Genomic DNA, 20441 nt, shown 5'->3' with positions numbered 1-20441 from the left:
TGCATGCAGGCTAAAAAAGATGTGTCTGGAACCCTAATGAGGACATAACCTTCAATTTGTCACCTCTGAACTAGAGTAATTTTTAAACATAAGCACAAATTCCTATAGAAGGGTACACAGGATTTCAAAAGGATAGGCAGACATGGAGAGTTTTCAGGAACCCAACATCCATGCCCCCTATATTTATATATTTTTACCCTAAATCTCACCTGTGTACTTCTAAAGTACAGACTCAATCTAATCCTTCTGTCCAACTTACTCTTTCACTATTGATCTTCAAACACCTTACCAAAGAAAGGCAGATGTATCAAATTCTACCATGATGTATCATGTCAGAATTTTTTTTAAAATGCCACTTACCAAAAAAGGGAAAAATTCAAAATAGTTTTTAAATTTCTGACTGTCATCAGAGAGTGTACCCCTCCTGAGAAAAAGGACCTGGAGAGAAATAAAAGAAAACAGATTTGAGTGAAACTTCCAGAGTTAACAGTGTGAGGAGCTAAGCAAACCCTCTATTCAGCAAAATAACCATTTAACTAGTAAAAATATAAACAAAAAGGCTTTTAAAACCTCTGGAAATTGTTCAAATGGCATACGGCAAGTAGATTATCATTTATTCAAGAAAATCTACTAAATCTCGGTGAGAGTGGTGAGAGTTGATAGGATTTGAGCTGTGACGTGATTTCAATATCCCTTTCCCTGCTCAGTTTGATGGAAGTTCTATTCTGGATGGAAATGGCCAAAAAAAAAAGAGCTTCAACTCTTGTTGCCTTTGCTTGACCATATATGTGAGGGCTTATTTCTGGGCTCTCTATTCTATTGTACAGGTCTAAATCCCTGTCTTTACGTCAGTACTACACTGTTTGCATTACTGCAACTTTCTAACAAGTTTTGCAATCAAGCACTGTGAATTCTCCAACTTTGTTCTATTTCAAGATTGTTTTGGCTAATCAGTGTTCATTGAGATTCCAATGAATTGTAGGATGAATTTTGCTATTTCCACAAAAAAAAAAATTGGGATTTTGACAGGGACTTTGATACAGATTTTTGAATCTGTACATTGCTTTGTGTAGTGTTAAGATCTTAGCATTATTAGACCCCAATCCATAAACACAAGGTATATTTTACATTTATCTTCTTTAAATTGTTTCAGCCATATTTTGTAATTTTCAGTGTACAGTTCTTTTATTTCCTTGGTTAAGTTTATTCCTAAGTAATTTGTTGTTTTAATACTATTGTACGTGAGATTGTTTACTTAATATCCTTCTTGAATTGTTCACTGTTAGTGTATAGAAATGCAACTGATTTGTGTATTTTGCTTTTGTATTGTGCAACTTTGCTGAATCTATTTTTTAATTATAAGTTTTGTGTGTGTGTGTGGTATCTCTAGGATTTCCTACACATAATATCATGTCTTCTGTGAACAGAGATAACAGTAATTCTTCCTTTGCAATTTGGGTGTTTTTTATTTCTTTTTCTTTCCTAATTGCTCTAGCTAGAAATTCCAATAATATGTTGAATAAAAGTGGCAAAAGCAGGCCTTTTTCCTTTGTTCCTGATCCTGGAGAAAAAAACTGTCTTTTACCATTGAATATGACGTTAACTGTTGGGTTTTTAAATGTAGAATTTAATCTGTCGATGAATATTCTTTCTATTCCTAGTTTGTGGAGCATTTTTATTATGAAAAAATGTTGAATTTTGTCAAATGTTTTACATACATCAATTGATATAATTTTTTTCCTCATTCTCTTAATGTAGACTGCTACATTAATTTTCATACGCTGAACCATCCTTTCATTCCAGGAATGGATCCAACTTTGTCATTGTGTATAATCTTTTTAGTATGCTGCTGAATAATTTTACTAGCATTTTATTGAGTATGTCTGTCATTAGAGATATTGTTCTGTAGTTTTCTTTTTATGAAATGTTTTTGTCTGGCTTATGTATCAGGGTAATCCTGGCTTCAAATAAGGAGTTAGGAATTGTTTCTTCCTCTTGAATTTTCTTGAAAGAGTTTGAAAAGGATTAGTGTTAATTCTTCTTTAAATGTTTGACAGAATTCACCATTGAAGCCATATAATAGAGTTCTTTAGTTTGTCAGGAGATTTTTGGTCAATCTCCCTACCAGTAATAGGTCTATTCAAATTTTCTATTTCTTCATAATTCGGTCTTGGTATGTTTTGTTTCTAGGAATTTGTCCACTTCTTCTAGGTTTCCCAATTTGTTGGTATATATTTGCTTTTCGTACTCTTATAGTTGTTTTTATTTCTGTGAAATTGATAGTAATGTCCAATTTTTATTTCTGATTTTAGTAATTTGAATCTTCTCTCATTTTTTCTTAGTCAATGTGGCTAAACTTTGTCAATTTTATTGAACTTTTCAAGGGGCCAACTTGTGGAGTTTTTTTATTTTCTCCATAATTTTCCTCTACTCTATTTTATTTATCTCTCATCTTCATTATTTCCTTCCTTCTGCCTGCTTTGGATTTAGTTTGTTATTCTTTACCTAGTTCCTTAAGATATAGGTTAGGCTGTGGGTTTGAGATCTTTCTTCTTTTTTAATGTAAGCATGTATAGCTATAACTTTCTCTCTAAGAACTGCTTTTGCAACATCCTATATGATTTAGTATGTTGTATTTTTATTTTCATTTATCTCAAGGTGTTTTTATAACTTCTCCTATGATTTATTATTTGATATATTGGGTTGTTTAAGAGTGCGCTTTTTTAAATTTATTTATATTTGTGAATTTTCTAGTTTCCTCCTTTTTCAATTTCTAGTTTTACTCCATTGTGTAAGAAAAAGATACTTCATATGATTTTAACATTTTATAATGAATTAAGACTAGTTTTGTGTCCTAACATATGGTCTATCCTGGACAAAGTTCCATCTGGAACCTGAGAAAAATATGTGTTTTGCTGTTGTTTGGTGGAGTGTTCAGTATGTGTCTGTCAGGGTCAATTGGTTTGTAGTATTAGTCAAGTCTTCTATTTTCTTATGCACTTTCTGTCTGGTTGTTTTATACATTATTGAAAGTGGGATATTACATTCTCCGGTGATTTTTATAGAGCTGTCTTTTTCTCCCTTCTATTCTGTCAAGATGTGCTTCACACCTGTTGGAACTCTGATGTATGGTGCATGCATGTTTATAGTTATGATGTCTCCTTGGTGAACTGACCTGTTTATCAATATTTAGTATCCTTCTTTGTCTCTTGCAAAAGTTTTGACTTAAAGCCTATTTTGTCTGATATTTGTATAGTCACCTCAGCTATATTTTGGTTACTATTTGCATGTAATGTCTTTTTCCATGCTTTTATTTTATTTGTACACTTGATGATTTTTTCTTTTTGAAAATTGGGCATTTGGAAACACAGCCACCTTTCTCAGTCTTTTCAGACTGACTCAGTGCTGGGGAAGTCATCTTCTTAGCAAGACATGCTATGAGCTTTAGGATTAACCCATAATGAAGGCTTAAGGCCTTCCCTTGTTTTTTCTAAGCAAGAAAATTGCCTGGGTCTGTGTGTGGCTTTTTCTATTCCTTCATATACATGACTGCTTTTGAGTGTCTCAATTTACTAAAGAATCTCACCTCAGCTTTTACCTGGAGCTTTATGTGGTCTGTTGTGTGTCTTCACTCATAATGGCTTTCCCCAGGATCTGCAGGTTTTAGTCTCCTTGCCGATTTCCTGGCAGCATCAGGTAGTTCTCCTTACCTGAGATCTGAGTTGCATCACTTTTCCCTCATGCCTTAGATCCAAGTTAGCCAAAATAGAGATTAGTCATTTTCTCAGCTCCCACAGTTTATAGTGTTGCAAATAAGGTCTGTTGTGTTCCTTCCAGTTCAACAGAGGAAATTAGAAACTGACCTGCCACCTCCTCCAGAGCAAGAGTACTCCATGTCAAGGAGGGGTTGGGACAAGGGTGAGTAAAAATGCATGAAATTCATACCATTTCAAACATCACTTTTTTAATTGGTTATTTACTTGATTATTGTGGACCTTTGACTGTTTTCCAGAGCTGCTATAAAGTAACTTTACCCAGTTTCTTCTTTTGTTTTTAATCTTTACATGGAAGAAGAATAGCCTGGATCTTCCTAGTCCACCATTTTGTTAATGTTACTCCCCTGATCTCTGCCTTTTAATTGGATCATTTATAACATTTATATCTAAGGTAATTATTGATATATTAGTGTTTAAGTCTCCCATTTTATTATTTGTTTCTTGCTAATTTCCTTTGTTTCTCATTCATTTATTCCTCTTTTCTTGCTTTCCTATGGGTCATTTAAACATTTTTAGCTGTCCACCTTGCTTATTTTGAGTGTATACTTTCATATAATTGTCTTAGTGGTTCCTATGAATATTACAATATATGTATGTGACTTATCACAGTCTACTGGTGTGAATGTTTTCACTGCAAGAAATGTGAAAATTTATTTCCATTTAGAGCCCTTTACTCTCTCCACTTTTAAATCTCATTGCCTTGAAATAAGGTGGCATTCTAGTTTTCGTTTCATTTATCACATGTAATCTAGAAACTCATGAGGATAAAAATGATCTTTTGTTTATACTTTTATTTTATGTTCTTTCCATTGTTCTTCCTTCCTGGAGCTCCAAAATTCAATCATTGGTCAATTCCTTTCTGCTTTAAGAACTACTTTACCCATTCTTTTGTGGTAGCTCTGATAGCAACAAATTTTTTTAGTTTTCTTTCATTTGAGGATGTTTTTCTTTCCCCATTATCCCTGAAGGACCGTTCGCCAGATAAAGAAATCTTGGTTGACCTTCTTTTCTTTCAGCACTTAAAAATCATTGTATCACTTGCTTTTGGCCTCCATTGCTACAGAAGACAAACATATTATTATTTGGAGTAGTGTTTCCCTATAGATATGTTGTTTATCTCTGGCTGCTTTCAAGATTTCTTGCATGTGTTTAATTTTCAGGAGTTTAATTAAATATACTGTGTCTTTATGTGGATTTCTTTGAATTTATCCTATTTGAGATTCACTCAGCTTCTTGAATCTGTTGGTTTTTATCTTTCACCAAATTTTGGTATTTTTTAGCCTATTTATCCTATTTTAGCCTATTTCTCCTAGCATTCTTTTATCTTTTGTTATTGCCCCACATGTCTCTCAATCTCCATTCATAGTTTTTAGTCTATTGCCTTTCTGTTTCTTAAATTCAATAAATTCTATTTATATATCTTCGAGTTAACTGATTCTTCTTTTTACATTTCCAATCTATTATTTAGCCTATCCAGCAAGTATTTTTATTTATCTTAGTGAATGTTTGAGTTCTATAATTGCTATTTTAGTTTTCTTTTTAATAAATTTTTAAGATTTGTTGTGATTTTCTATTTTTTTCATTTGTGTCAAGATGATTTGAAAGGTTTTATTGAGGCATTTTTATGATAGCTCCTTTAAAATTCTTATTATATAATTCCAACATCTGATTTACCTCAGTGTTGATATCAGTTGATTATTTTTTCTCATGCAAGTCATGGGTTTTTTTGTTGTTCTTGGTATGGTGGGTGGTTTTCAATTGTATCCTGCACATATTGTCTGTTAAGAGATTATATGTCTTATTTAAAAGTTTTAGTTTAGCAATCATTATATTAGGTTTAGCACTTAAGTCTTGGCCTACTTTTTTGAGCTGTGGCTCCTATTACTGTTTAATTTTCAGTCTTTTTGGAGACATTTTTGTCTACTTTGTTTATCTCATGCAGCTGGAGCTCCCACTGGCCCCTAATGTTCTCTGAGAGGATGAAAAGACTCTCCCAAGCCAGGCATCCTGGTTCTCTTAGGCGAGATAAGGGAGTCTTCAGCCAAGCCCTCTGCAAGTAAGTGTGCTTTGATTTGAGCAAATTGTTATGGGGGGATCCTCCTCTCTAGAAGAGACAGGAAGTACTTTTGAAGCAGGGAATTTTGTGGCAGAATGAACCTTGCTGGAGCCACCCAGCTGCCTATTATCTGTGCCGAGGCAAGAAGTCTCAGGAGAAACAGGAATAAAGAGAGCTTACCAGGACCAGATTGCAGTTTTGATGGAATCCTCCTTGCTGATACTCCAGCTTGCTGGAGTTGGCTATGTCCGGGGGTTGCTTAGTTTGGGTGTTTTCCTACAAGACACATAAAGCCTTCATAGATAAATTAGATTAAATTAGAACAGATACAAAGTATTGAGAATGATTAAATATATTTTAAAAGTCCACCAAGACAAATGAATCAATATAGGTCAAGAGGCTTATTATCTCAACTATTAAAGATTCAAGGTAGTCTTTTAATAATTCCCCAGATGACTAAAGTCATGAAGCTTTGTTTCTTCTGTTAACCTTAAATCAATAGACAGCCAGTTATTTCTCCAGCAAAAAATGGATTTCTTTGGGATCAGCAAAGAATTACAATTCTGCTCTGCAACCATGGCAAGCCATGTGTAAGTCCCCCAGCAGTAAGGGAGAAGAAATTCTTTATATAGAGGAATAAGAAGTTGGGAGGGCAATTGTAAACAGAGAGTCCATTAGAGGAATTGAGAGTTTGATGTGTAGTGGCATGTAATTGATTGAGTTGTGACAGTGTCTCATTAGCTGAGTTCTTGCCAGTCAAGAAGAGGAAGTCTTTCTTCTTCCTGTTGGGCTCTGCTATTGACGTGGGGCATGAGAGCTCCTGCTTTTGGCCTGTCAACTCCAGTTTAATGAGGTTTCTGTTCATTAATTTGACATTTTCCCTTTCAATCAAGATTTTTCTTTGAAAGCATCACTGATCAAGAGTCAGATTTTTCTATTTTCAGCAGCTTTCTGTTCATCAATGACAGAAAGAACTTTTCTTCAGTGTAGTGTCAGAAGGAAAATGCACAGATTGGAAACCTATTGAGCCACATTTGAGCAATAAGGAGGAGTAGAAGGGAGAATTCTCAGGCATTTTTCTTTTTTAAAGTTTCTATGTTATCAAGATCACAGGCATCGGAGATCATCTGAAGTGTTATGTTATCATCAAAGTTTTGGCAGACTAATTTCCAACAGGCCTTCTCTGGACATCTTGGGAAAGCTGTCTCATAAAATGTCACCTGCTTCATTTTGGAGAAATCTTCAATGTCAAGTCACCAAATGATGTGAAGTTCTAGTCAGGGTTTGGCAAATTCTTTAGGTGTGTCATTTGAATCCAAGAGCTTATTCCCTGCAGTTGTGTGGCACAAGGGTTAGTTAGCAGTACTTGATAGGGGCCTTTCAAGTGAGGTTGAAGAGAATCCTTCTGGAGGTGTCTTTTCCAATAGGAAAAATCTCCAGATTGCAAGGAGTGATGCTTCATCTCCCTGGAGCACACTGAAAAGATTGCTCTATCAAAACACAGTTACTCTTAATAGAAGCAATTAAGCATTTGCAATGTTGAATTGTATCTCTTTTTATTAGCTATGGGTCAAAAGAAGCAAGAGCCAAGCGCATTGGGCATCCTGTGACTATCTCAAAGGGTGAGAGTTTATGAATTCTAAAGGGGGTGAATCTGAGATTTACAAGATCCCACAGTAATGCTTTTGGCCAAAGTATATAGAGAGTCTCTACAAATTTTGCCAATTGAGTCTTAATAATGTTAGTGTGTTTGACTAAACCAGAGAATTGAGGGTGGTAAGCACAGTGAAAGTACTGTAAAACTGGCCAAACAGTACATAATTTTCAAAGTACCTGACCACTAAAATGGGCTCTTTAATCACTATGAAGCTTGAGAGGAGCTCCCCAGTTAGGGATAACCCTTGCCAAAAGGACTTTAGCCACAAAAGAAACAGTAGCCTATCTGCAAGGAAAGGCTTCAGTCCAGTGAGAAAACACGCAAACCATGGCTAAAACGTATTTATGTCCATAAGATGAGGAAAGTTGTACGAAATCCATTTGCCAAACCTCGAATGATCCATTAGTCAGTTTAAAATGTCTGGGAGCACTACAAACAGGCTTCCCTGAATTGTATTTTGGACAATGGGACAAGTGAGGTATGCACTTTTTGCAGCATTGTTAATATTTCCCCCCAATATTGATTCATTAGTGCTATCATTTTGTCATTAGACAAATGGTTTAGTGTATGTACAGTAATTAGAAGTGGGAATTTTAGAGTCCCCGGTAGGACTGGGTTGTTATTAGGTCTGAACCAGAGCTTTCTCTTTTTTTATTTAACCAATAATTATTGAATTTTCGATCTTGTGTTTCCTTTTCTGAGGCCAATTGTTAGGCTTCTATAGTAAGTTTTTCTAAGTTATCATTTGGAGAACTATCCCTTTGGACCATGACAGGCTTTGCTGTTGTTAGTTCTTTTAAGGGACGCATTTCTTGTAGAAATATGAGCAAGGTAATTTTCTTTAGCTTCCAGAGAGTCAAGTTTAGAATGCCCCAGGATCTTAATAATCCTTAAAGCAGCAGGTAAAAGAGAAGGATTTCTTCAAGTCAGCTAAGAGAGAGGATTGGGAAGAGCCCCTGTAGTTCCTCTGAGCCCCATTATTAAGTGTTCGGAGGACATTGGGAAGGCTAGTGAGAGGGATGAACCACTTAAATTCATAAGAATCTCTTTTCCAATGTTCTGGATGTTTGAAATAACAACAGACACTAGGAGAAGTTTGTTTTCATTTAGAGATCTTCATCTGTATGAGTTGAAGATTAAGAATTCTAGTGGTCTTTCTTTTAGGTGACTCATCTAGAGTGTGAGAGAGTTGGTTTGCTAGATTAACTAAATCTGGTGTGGACAGTTTCCCATTTTCATTCTGGTCCTTTTTACTAGAAGGGAAAGGTCCTGGTTCAGCCCATTAGTAAACATAAAGTTAAAATATACTCAGGTGGAGTCAACATCTGAAGGATGACCAAATTTTTGTCAAAACAATCTGAAGTTGATTGTGATAATCATGAACAGGTTCACTAGGTTTTTCTCCACAAGACTGAATTTTGTTTAAATCAACAGGCATTGGGAAAGCCCTAGGAATTGCCTAATAAAGTTGTCTAGTGATTGCCTAAGCCTGATCACACAACACAAGGTTAGTGGGTTGGTGTCCTGGTTGTAATTCTAGAGACCTTTCAGGATTTTCCCAATTGGCAGTCTTCATGCAGTGTTGGCCCTGGCCTTCACTGGCAAGCATATGACCTAGCTGATATAAAACAGAGTAATCAGGTTGATAAGATTGAATGACTATATTAAATTCCTCAGCAAACCTGTAAGAATCTTTGGTTACTTTGAGAAAATCTTTGACTATGGCTCAGAGTTCAGCTCTAGTCCAGGGAATATAAGAAATTAAGAGTTTAGCCTTTTGATCCTCAGAGGGCTTAATTTTAAAGGGATAAGTTTTGACAGGTTCAAAAAAAGGAGTGGGGAGTGGTTCAGGGAAAGGGAGAAGTTCAACATGAGTGTTAGTATGGGGAAACTGAGCATATAAAGAAGTGTAGGCAGGGTAAAAAAGAAGGAGGAAGATAGTGCTTGAGGTGGAGCCTGAGCCCAAGGAGCCTGGAGAGCAGAATAGGCAGCGGAAGTGGAGCCTGACAAAGAAGCCAGGAAAGTGGAACAAGACAGCATCAGAGGAGAGGAACATGAGGCTTACAAAACCATTTTATCTTTCTTTAATCATTTGTTTGCCTCATTTAATCTTAAAATTTTATTTTTCAAAGATATAAGTTTAGATTCCTCATAACATTTGGAAGCTTCAATATACCAGTCAAAATAGTTGTTCCATTCAGTTTTGGAAATTACAGAGCTATGGTTGTCCAACTCAGTTTTAAGAAAAGTAAATTTGAGGAGCTCAAAAGTTCCCCATAATGGCTATTGATATTCTAAATAATCCTTGGTTAAATTTGTTAATTTAGTTAGAAATGTACATGAGGAATGACTGTGATTTTTAAACACAAAATCATTCAGGGTCCCTGTGGAGGAAGCATTCTCAAAATATTTAGATAATTGCCATCCCACTTTTTAGAGGTTTTTTTCCCCTTGAGTAAAGGAATAATTCTCAAACAGCTTGTAACTTAAACAGCTTGAAGATCTCAAACAGCCTGCAGGATTACTACCAGCCAACCCCAATAGAACAGTCTGGTCTCATTAAGATGGACTGAATGTAAAATCAACACAATTCCAACGATCAAGATAGTGCCAAAGAACAGTCCAGCTCTGAAGGGAATCAAATCGTAGATTGATCACCATAGCTCCAAGGAAGAGCCTGCTCCTGAGGGAGTCAGGCTGAAGACTGGACCAGCACAATTCCAAAGAACAGTCGTCTGAAAGTTGGACTGAAGGCTAACCAATTCCAAGTATGGAAATAGTTCAGTTCCAAAAAGAATTGGACTGAAGGCTAGTGTAGCTCAAAGAAATAGCCTGATTCAAAAAGTCAGGTGGAAATGCCACCCTAGTACTCACAGACAAACAACTCAACCAGAAAAGGACAAAGCCTTAAAATAGATCTCAAGTAAAGCAAGGAAAGCCTCAGATGCAAAGAGAATGGAAGCTCAGATCCAGGAGAAAGACATACTTTCAAACTTCAGGGTCGGCAAAAAAAGGAGGGAGCTCAATGGACTCTTTTGTGGGTACTGTATCTGTTTGCTCAAAAGTCTAGGAATCATCAGGGATCTTCTCTGAATCCCCACATGGGTTACCAAGATTTCAGCCTTAAACAAATAGCCAGTTATTTCTCCAGCAAAAATTAAGTTTATTTGAGATCAGCAAAGAATTGCAATTCAGGGTCTGCAACCATGGTGAGCTGCATGCAAGTCCCCCAGCAGCAAGGGATGAGAAATTATTTTATAGAGGGAAGAGGGAGTTGGGGTGGTAATTGTAAATAGAGTCCCTTGGAGAAATTGAGGCTTCAAAGTGTAATAGCTTTTCATTGGTTGAGTTTAGACAGACTCTCATTGGCTGAGCTTCTTGCCAGTCAAGAAGAGGAAATCTTTCTTCCTCCTGTTGGGTTTTGCTATTAACATAGGGCATGAGAGCCCCGCCTTTTGGCTTGCCAACTCCAATTTATTGAAGTTTCTGTTTACTAATTTGACGCTTCATGAGAGTAAAACTAAGCTCCAGTCAGAAATTCATAGTAAAACATCTCATCAGCTTATACTCAAGCCTAGAGTTGAGAGAAATTTTATGTTCTGGCCAAGGTTCCTTCAGCATTCTCCATTCAACTCAACTATTTGGAAAACCAGAAGCAATGAACCCCTACCTCCTTCCTGTTCTTTATTAAAGATGGCCAATAACAATATAAAAGCATGAGAGAATGGGCAGGTTGGTATTATATGCAGCATGCCTTCATTAATCAGAGAAATCTTCTTATAGAATTTTTAATTAGGATCCTAAAAAATAGGTAAAAAATCATTTAATTGAGGCAGTAGCAACTTTGCTTGTGGATCAGAGAGGAGGATAGTAAATTTCATTATTACAAGGAAGAGGAATGTTGAGAGCATAAGCTAGGTGACAGGGCAGACAGACTGTTCAAGCAATAAGGACAAGTGTTATAGGACTGAAAGGTGTGGTTACTGTTTTGATAGAAATATAAATTATTATACTTTATATTTATACAGGATTTTACAATTTATGGTACGTTTTTATATCCCTTAGCACATTTGATGCAAATGACCATATTATATAAGTGCCATTATTGTTATTCACAGAATTGCGAATTTCAGAATAACCAATATAAAAATTACAACATCCTAAGCCAGTCCTGATGACCTAGTGGTTAAAGTTCAGTGTGCTCTTCTTTGGCAGCCTGAGGTCGGTTTGTGGGTGTGAAACCACACCACTTGTCTGTCAGTAGCCATGTTGTGGTGGCAGCTCACACAGAACTAGAAGGACTTACAACTAGAATATACAGCTTTGTACTGGGACTTTGGAGATGAAAAATAAGACAGAGAGAGGAAGATTGGCAACAGATGTTACCTCAGGACAAATCTTTCCTAGCAATAAAAAAAAATTACAACATCCATTCACTAAAATGGCAATTTTACTCATTGATGAGCTCTTAATGGCAGGGATATGTAACTGTTTACTATAAGATAGGTTACAGGGCTGAGGGGGCTAGGGATAAAATAATTCCCTCCCTCTAAGTAGAAATGAGGATACCTACAACCAATATCTTGGTTTCTAAATATGATTACCCAAATAAAAGAAATTAGCTCTCTTTGAATAAGTTGCTGAAAACAGAGCTGATACAGGGAAGGAATATGGGGCTGCAAGATTTTATTGTGAGAGAAAGCAAGGAAATGGTAAAAAAAAAAAAAAGTGATGGAATGATGTCAGAAAGACCCAGGTGTCAGCTGGAAGGTGCCTTTGATGACCAAATATGAAGAAATATCAGCATCAAAATAATTAGTGATAGTAAAGGATCATAATCCAATGAATAAGCTATGATTTCATAGTTACACTGGTATAATCTTAAAAATAAATAAGTAAATAGGTAAGTAACTAAATAAATAGTTTCCACTGAAATGCTAGTAAATCTAGAATTGATGGAGTTAGACAATCATAATTTGGAAATCAACATAATAATACTTGATTCAGGTAAGAATCATCAGTGGATACTGGAAGTACTGAGTGAAAGTTTGGTGAGGAAGAGAACATCATATAGTCTCCAAGAATTTCCCCAGAAATTATTCATTAATTACAAAGGTAAATCAGTAACTTTAGAAATATGGTGTGGACACACACACACACAAATGCAAGTGGGACAACATATATCAATAGACAAGTCTAGGTACTGTTTATGAAACTTGTCTATAAATTTGAAATTATATCAAAATTTAAAGTTATAAGAAAAAAGAGATGGTACAGGAAAACTAATTAAAAGTAGCTATAAGTACTGAGAGAACATATCAGTCTGTGTTATTTACTAAGTGGAAAATAAGCTTGAATTCTTCAATAGCACTTGAGAGTTTCCCTGTAAGGTAGAATATTACAGCAGTTAAGAATGTGGACACTAGGGTCACATTGCCTGGATTCAAATCATGGTACCACCATTTACTAGCTAAGCGGACTTTGGAAAAGTATATTTTCCATTTGTGGAAAACTATAATTCCATTTGTGTATTGTCTTCCTCATTTGTGAAATGGGGATAATAATATTACTTCATAGTTGTGTGAAGTGTTTAGAATAGAAGAGTACCTAGCACATAATGAGCACTCAAAATTATTATTATTAATTATATTAATTTCAAGCATTATTATTACTGAATCTCATAATGATAATCATTATCAATCAAAAAAGTTTGGAACAAGTTGAGAGAACTCTACTAAGGAGGAGAGGGAAAGATTTTTCTCTCCAAAATGTATAATGTGAAAATGTGGATATAAAAGCAACTAAGATATGGTTACCTGAAAAATACAGTTTCCTACAAATGGCAGATAAATGGAGAATAATAGTATTAATTATAAAATTTCAAAATAGTCTTCACACTATTAAAATGTCTAAAATAAGGAATAACCATTAGGCTCTTATTCTTCAAAAAGAGGGATGATGATTCTAGAATTTCCATCTAGCAAGTGAAATTCACTTTCCCCCAAAAATGGTAAAAACATTTAGAAGGCTCAGACTCTTTTAAAAGTAATGAGATCCATGAATGCTCATTACTAGAATGTATACAAGACAGCTCCTTATATTTTCCATAATGAGTATATAGTGGAAAATGTAGGTTTAAAAATCATTTTCTGGACTTCTGCTTCCACTCAAGATGAGGGACTAGGAACTGATTTACTCACCTTCCTAGAACAACTGGACAACCAGACAAGACGTATGAAACAATGTCTCTCAAGGCATTGGATATCAGGTAAGGCAAGGGAGTGATCTCTGAGTTACAGGAAACAAATAAGTCAAGTACTAAAATTGCCCCAGTTTACTGCCTGATGACAGTTTCTAGAGAATGGTTAATGGAGCAAATTAGAAGCAGAGCTTTTTGATCAATCTAAGTTGAGGAGACAGAGATGAAAGTTTGGAGAAGCCAAGATGGATAAAATTCACAAGGCAGAGCACTGGAGAGCAGAAATCTACACAGCACAAAAAGACTAGAGCTCTTCTGAGGGTTCCCATTGAGTATTTAACTGAGTACTGGTCATTGCATTTGTATGAGGAAACAACCTGAAGGCAGGGAGAAAAGTGTTCAAAAGAATTATAAAGAACAGTGTGAATAGCTCACACAGAGCTAGGAATAGTTTACATTCCAAAAAGGAAATAGAAAACCTCACCATTCACAGGGTATCAATTAGAACATTTTTATAAAAGGTTTTGTCTGAGTAGTGAAAAAAAATCCTAGCCTAAATACCACTCTAGTACTTTCCAATATATTTCTAATATGGCTTAAAAGTTAAATCTGAAAGATCCAAAAAGATTCCAAGTAACTTAACCATGTCCTAGAAGAAAATTCAACAATATTTATGGGACTATAAAAATATCCACCACACAAAACAAGATAAAAATCACAATTACTAACATCCAACCAAAAATTACCAAACATGAAAATAAGTATACAGATTATGTTCAGGAGAAAAACCAATGAATCATAACTGACACAGAAATAGCATAAACTATAGAATTCATAGACAAGGCTGTTAACAGTTATTATAACCTTATTCCATATGTTCAAAATGCTAGGAGAAAATTAGACATGTCAAGTAGAGATATGTGAGATACAAAAATGAACCAAATCAAACTTCTACAGATACAAAATTGCAATGTCTGAGATAAAAGAAATTACACTAGGTAGCATTAAAGACAGATTTGACACTGAAGAAGAAAAGATAAGTGAATTTGAAGATGGAACAATAGAAACCACTCAAGATGAAATACATAGAGATAAAAAACTGACAAAAAATCAACATCATTTAACTGTGAGATACCTTTAAGCAGCCAGAAGATGTGTTATGGGAGTCCCCAGAGGAGAGGAGAAGTGATAGGAATAGAAAAAATATTTGAAGTAATATTATTGATGTTTTTCAATTTGATGACACCTATAAACCACATCCAAAATACCAATAAATTCCAACACAAGAACCATGAAGAAAACTACAGCAAATCATGTTATAATAAAATTGCTTAAAATCATTGATAAAGAAAAAAAATAAAACAGAGAAGAAAAATATCACATGTGTATAAAGGAACAAAGGTAAAGGTAAAAGTAGATTTCTTGTCAGAAAAAAATGCAACCAAGAGGATAGTGAAGCAAGATCTTTAAAGTACTAAACAATAACTAAATAATAACTAAACCATAACTAAATACAATAACTAAAACAATAACTAAAATAATATAAGAAGGAATTATAGCCAATCAACTAGCAAAAGGAAATAAATGAAATCATAGAAAAACACTCAATCCACAAGAAGGCAGAAAAAGAGGAAATAGAAGGAACAGATATGGCAAATAAAAAATAAATAGAAAAAATGTATATTTAAACAAAAACATATCAATAATCACTTTGAATGTAAATGGTCTAAACACTGTGATTAAAAAGCAGAAATTGTCAGATTCAATTTAAAGAACAAGACCCAAGTATATACTGCTTACAGGAAGTAGACTTCTTATCTTTGTAGTACAAAACATCTATATTAGAGTAGTAAAATCAATTCTCTCTGTTTACTCTATGAGAAACTAGAAAAAGAAGAGGAAATGAAACTGAATATTCAAAATGAATGAAACAATAAATATCAGAGGATAAATCAATGAAATTCAAAACAAGAAGAATAGAAAAAATCAATGAAACTAGAAGCTGATTCTTTGAGAGGATCAATAACATTGATAAACCACTAGCCAGATTAGTCAGCAACTGAAAAGAAACAAATTACCAATATCAGAAATAAGACAGTTGATATCATTATGAATTCTACAAATATAAAAATGAAAATGAAGCAAAATTATGAACTACATTATGCCAATAAATTTGACAACTTGGATGAAATGGAAAAATTCCTTGAAAGGTACATACTACTAAATCTCACACAAGAAGAAATATATGACTTGAATAGCACTATATCTATTACTGGAATTTAATGTGCAGTTACAAATCTTCCTATACATAAAATGATTGGGTAGCTTTACTTGCAAATTGTTTCAAATATTTAAGGAGAAATAGTGTCAACTCCACTCAATCACTTCCAGAATATTGAAGAGGAGGAAATACTTTCCAATTCCTTCTATGAGGCAAACCTTACTCTGATACCAAAACTAGACAAAGACATTATAATAAAGGAAACCATAGACCAATATTACTTGCAAACAGAGATGCAAAACGTTCTTAGCAAAATTTTAGTACTTTGTATCTAACAGTATATATAAAACATCATGACCAAGACAGGTTGTTCCACAAATGCAAGATTTCTTTAAATTACAAAATTATTTATTGTAATTTACCATACAAAGAGAATAAAAGAGAAATATCATATTATTATCTTAGCAGATATGGAAAAAATTATTTAACATCTTGCATATTTCTATTGCCACATTATGCCCTGGACTATCAGCACTTTCTTCACTACTGGAAATAGAGTCATCAGTATCTTTAAATCTAATCAGATAAGAGATCCAAATTCAGAAACCCCATAACCAATTCAGAAAAGTCATCCTTAGGATTCTTTTTCTCTGAAAGACTTGGTATAAAAATCTGGATTATGTCAAGGTTCTCTGAAGAAACGGAAATAATAGGGTATATATATATACAGAGAGAAATTTAGGGAATTGGCTCACACAACTGTGAGTGGCTTGGCAAGTCCAATATCTGATGGGAATGGCCAGCAGGCTGGAGATTCAGGAAACAGCTAGAGTTTAAGTCAACAGGCAATCTGGTATAGAACCAAGAAGAGGTAATGTTGCAGGTGAAGTCCAAAGGCAGTCTACTGGAGAATACACTATTGCTCATGGGAGGTCAGCATTTTGTTCTATTCAGGCTTTCAACTAATTGGATGAGGTCAATTCATATTATGGAGAGTAATCTGCTTTACCCAAAGTCCACCAATTTAAATATAAGTATCCTCCAATAACACCCTCACAGAAACATCCAGAAAAATGTTTGACCAACTGTGTGTGCTCCATGGCCCAGCCAAGTTGGCACATAAAATTAACCATCACAGGAGGAAAAGGCATAATGTCTCACAGGGAAGTCCAGTTGGTTGCCAAAGTCATTCATTAACAGCTTTTTCAACAAGAGGGGTGCACCATTTTTAGTAGAGGGCAGGAGGTGAAAAGGTTATGTCATCATCATCTGGGTGAGTTTGACAAACGTCCTTCAACACTCTCCTCTCATTAAAGAAGCTTATATACCCATTCCCTTGCTCCTTGTGTTTAGGATATAGCTCAGAATCACTGCCATGGTATGCCACTAATGGAAACATGCTTTGAGAAACAGAGATACTGATATCAAACCTGAAGCAAGTTCACTCACCAGTTGCGCAGCAAGCCAATCTCTGACACCAGGTGTAGTGGAAAAAAGTAAGAATTTTATTATTGCACAGTGCTGAAAAGGAGAGGGGGAAGCTAACGGTGAAATCCCAAACTCCCAGAAAAGCTAAAAGTGAGGGTTTTTATTTGGGGTTTTAGGTAGGGGAGGGGGAGCATATGGCCTTGTTGGTCAGACATTTCCCAGCAGCCTGTGTTTGGCCTTGAGACTACTTGCAGAGAGGGGGGAGCCTGTGACCTTGCTGGCCAGCAGCTTTCCCACCAGCCTGTATCTCTTTGTGGGGAGGAGATAATGAATCCAGGTGCTTGTCCTTGGCTGTGTCTGTCTCCATGGAGGACAGTGAATTCTGGAGCCAGGAAGTCAGGGATTAATCAGGGAATGAGTGTTTTGGTTTTAACCCCACATATGCTGGGTTTAATGTGGGGGAAGTGATATCAGGGCCAGTATCAATACCACATTTATAGCACCTTGAAGATACCCTGGCAAATACCGGAGAAGAATAAATAAATGGTAGCTGTTATTAGCATGTTTCAAGCTTGACTTCAACTATCCCTTCTTCCTAGGCTCCAAGGGTTGATATCCAGCTATGTACACTATTAAAACTGAGCATATTGTTAAAACATTGGAACATTTCTGGACTTATTGGTAAGTAGGCACATTCCTCAGCTACAACACCTCCAAAATGCATCCACCATTCTCTGAGACTTCTAGATACCCTCAGGACATGATAATTAAAAGTTAACATCAGGCACTATCCTGGGCCTTGAGAACTATGCTCTGGCACTATGGCTGCTATCCATTTTGATTGGTTAATGCAGTGTTGTTCCAGTATGTAAATATTTTCATTATCACCCCTGGAGGGCACAGACCTTGCTGAAAGTCCAACAACCACATTCATTTCCTAGGCCTTAGCCATAAAACCAGGCCCACTATCTTTCATCCAGATTTTCTCTACTTATTGGATCAAAGGAGTTCACAGAAAAAAGGATAAAATAAAAGGGTATTTGTCCTAATGATGACTAGTTCACAGTATGTTGCTTTATGTCTCTCCTAAACTTAGCGTATTTTCAGTGGCCTAGCTGTTCAGAATGGGGGTTAATTTGGACATTTACATCTGTAACACACAAGGGAGCAAAGCATAGTCAAATTAATTTGGGGAAAAATGTTTGTTATTAACAAACACATATAAAGCACTTATCATGGACTGGGCACCATTATCAGTGCTTTATAAATACTGATATATTTAATACTCATCAGCATTTGAGGTAGGAATAATCATTATCCCCATTTTGCCAATGAGAAAATCAAGCCTTAAGGAGGTTAGAGCACTTACATGTCTAGTAAATTTCAGAGCACAAATTGAAACGCAAGCAGTTTGGCTTCAAGGTCTATACTCTTAAGCAAGACTCGGCACTTATCACTTGGAACCTAATACATTCTATGGGATTATTTGTTACTTTGAGAATCTTTTAGTTCCAAGAGAGTGAAACTGCATTCAAATTAGTTTCTGGAAAAAGTAAGACAGGTAATTTTTGAAGAATACTATTTGGAAGTAGTGGGATACCACAAAGAATTCAATGAAAAATAGAAAGAATCAAAGCTGGTGTAGGTACCTCAGAGACTGGAATTCATTATGAAGATTCTCTTTCTTTCTCCCCCACACACATGTGCACACATATGTACACAGACTCACTGACACCACTGCTTGGTTTTTTTCTCCCCTACTACAGTCAGATTTTCTCCCTGTGGCAGATAATATGTCCTGGCCCTGCATACTACTTTAATCTTAAAAATAGAGAAGGAAAGAAAGCTTTCTTCTTATTTCGGAATGTAAATGTCCCAAAGAAAGACATCTATGGTCTTCATTTGGATCAGTATATTTTCTTGCCCATTACTGAACTAATCTCTGCTGCCAAGGGAATGGAGCACTCTAATTTCCAAGGCCTGGGTCATGTGTTCACCTCTGGAGGCAGAGAGCAGGAAATTGTAATTGGAAGCTCCCATCAGAATGCCATGTCTGGTAAGAAAATAGAGCACTTCCCTAAAGGAGAAGAGCATGCTGTTACAAGAAGAGACTCTGATAGACAAAAGCAACAGATGTGCACTCCACAGGGGTTGAAAAAGTCAGAGAAAGCAGAAGGAAGATGAGAGAGTTAGATTCAAGCTTTCGGACCACTGATAGATACACTATGTGAAATCCAGTTTGGAGCAAGGAAAAAGGTGACAAATATGATACACTGAAACTTGCTGCCTTCCCCAATGTGTTCTTAGTCATGGATAGTGGGGAGAGCAAAGGGAAAGAGGAAGAATGAGTAGAAGGATGAAGGAGTCTCAGAGCAGTTTTTACCTTCTCAAGAATGGTGGCAAGTAGTGTATTGGCAGTAGAATAACAAGACAGCCTTCATTCCCAATCACATACACATTCTTTAACTTCATTTCACTAGAAAACTGGGATAAAGGAGAGACATCCTGAATTCGCATGAATTTTGACATTTGACTTTAGCACCTTAACTCATATCAGTGTCTCATACCTCTAGATGTACCACATCCTCTTTGTTCCACAGCTGTTCAGATTTCCATTGGTCCTGTCATCATCTCATGGCAGAAGACTATGTTACTGAAAGGTCGGTCTCTGAACTTTGTGCCTATCCAAATAATGAGAACAGAGTCTTGATTGGAAAGGAAAGGGTTTACTTTCTTTTCCAGGCAGACAGAGCAAAACAATGGCTGGTGCCTTAAGAATTGCTAGCTCCCCATTAAGAAACAAGTAGGGGTTTTTATTTTGGGTTTTAGGTAGGGGAGGGGGGCTGTGGCCTTCTTGGTCAGCATTTTCCCTTCGGCCTGTGTTTGGGACTGCTTCCAAGGCGGGGAGACAAAGAATACCACAGATGTATGTCCTTGGCTGTTTATCTCCATAGTAGATGGTAAACTCTGGGAAGCTTCAGTTTCTTGATATTCTCTGGACATTAGTTTCTCTGTAAAAGGACTTTAAGGTCCTGTGATTAGCCGCAACTTTAGTGGGAGCTCAGCTTGAGGCCATCTTGGCTTTAACAATTTGTAACTTCTAT

The 20441-nt window shown here is 35.9% G+C and overlaps 1 long non-coding RNA gene across 4 annotated transcripts in view; it reads right to left on the bottom strand.

Annotated features, from left to right (window-relative positions):
- The window catches only part of LOC139081044 (uncharacterized), a 70638-nt gene extending 50496 nt beyond the window's left edge, over nt 1-20142 (bottom strand). For 2 of the 4 annotated variants that reach the window (XR_011535991.1, XR_011535990.1), the window contains exons 1-4: nt 19905-20128; nt 19721-19821; nt 6013-6108; nt 361-438 (exon numbers count right to left, since the gene is read on the bottom strand). This is a non-coding gene — a long non-coding RNA (uncharacterized lncRNA). Of the gene's footprint in view, nt 1-360; nt 439-6012; nt 6109-19720; nt 19822-19904 lie in introns of all 4 variants that reach the window. The other 2 variants (XR_011535992.1, XR_011535989.1) reach the window with 2 other exon arrangements.
- Between the last annotated feature and the right edge of the window lie 299 nt (nt 20143-20441).

Source organism: Equus przewalskii, chromosome X (genome assembly GCF_037783145.1).
Source record: "Equus przewalskii isolate Varuska chromosome X, EquPr2, whole genome shotgun sequence".
In the NCBI taxonomy this organism is placed as follows: Eukaryota; Metazoa; Chordata; class Mammalia; order Perissodactyla; family Equidae; genus Equus; species Equus przewalskii.
The sequence above is the reverse complement of the archived record's forward strand: the minus strand, read 5'-3'. Positions and strand labels throughout refer to the sequence as shown.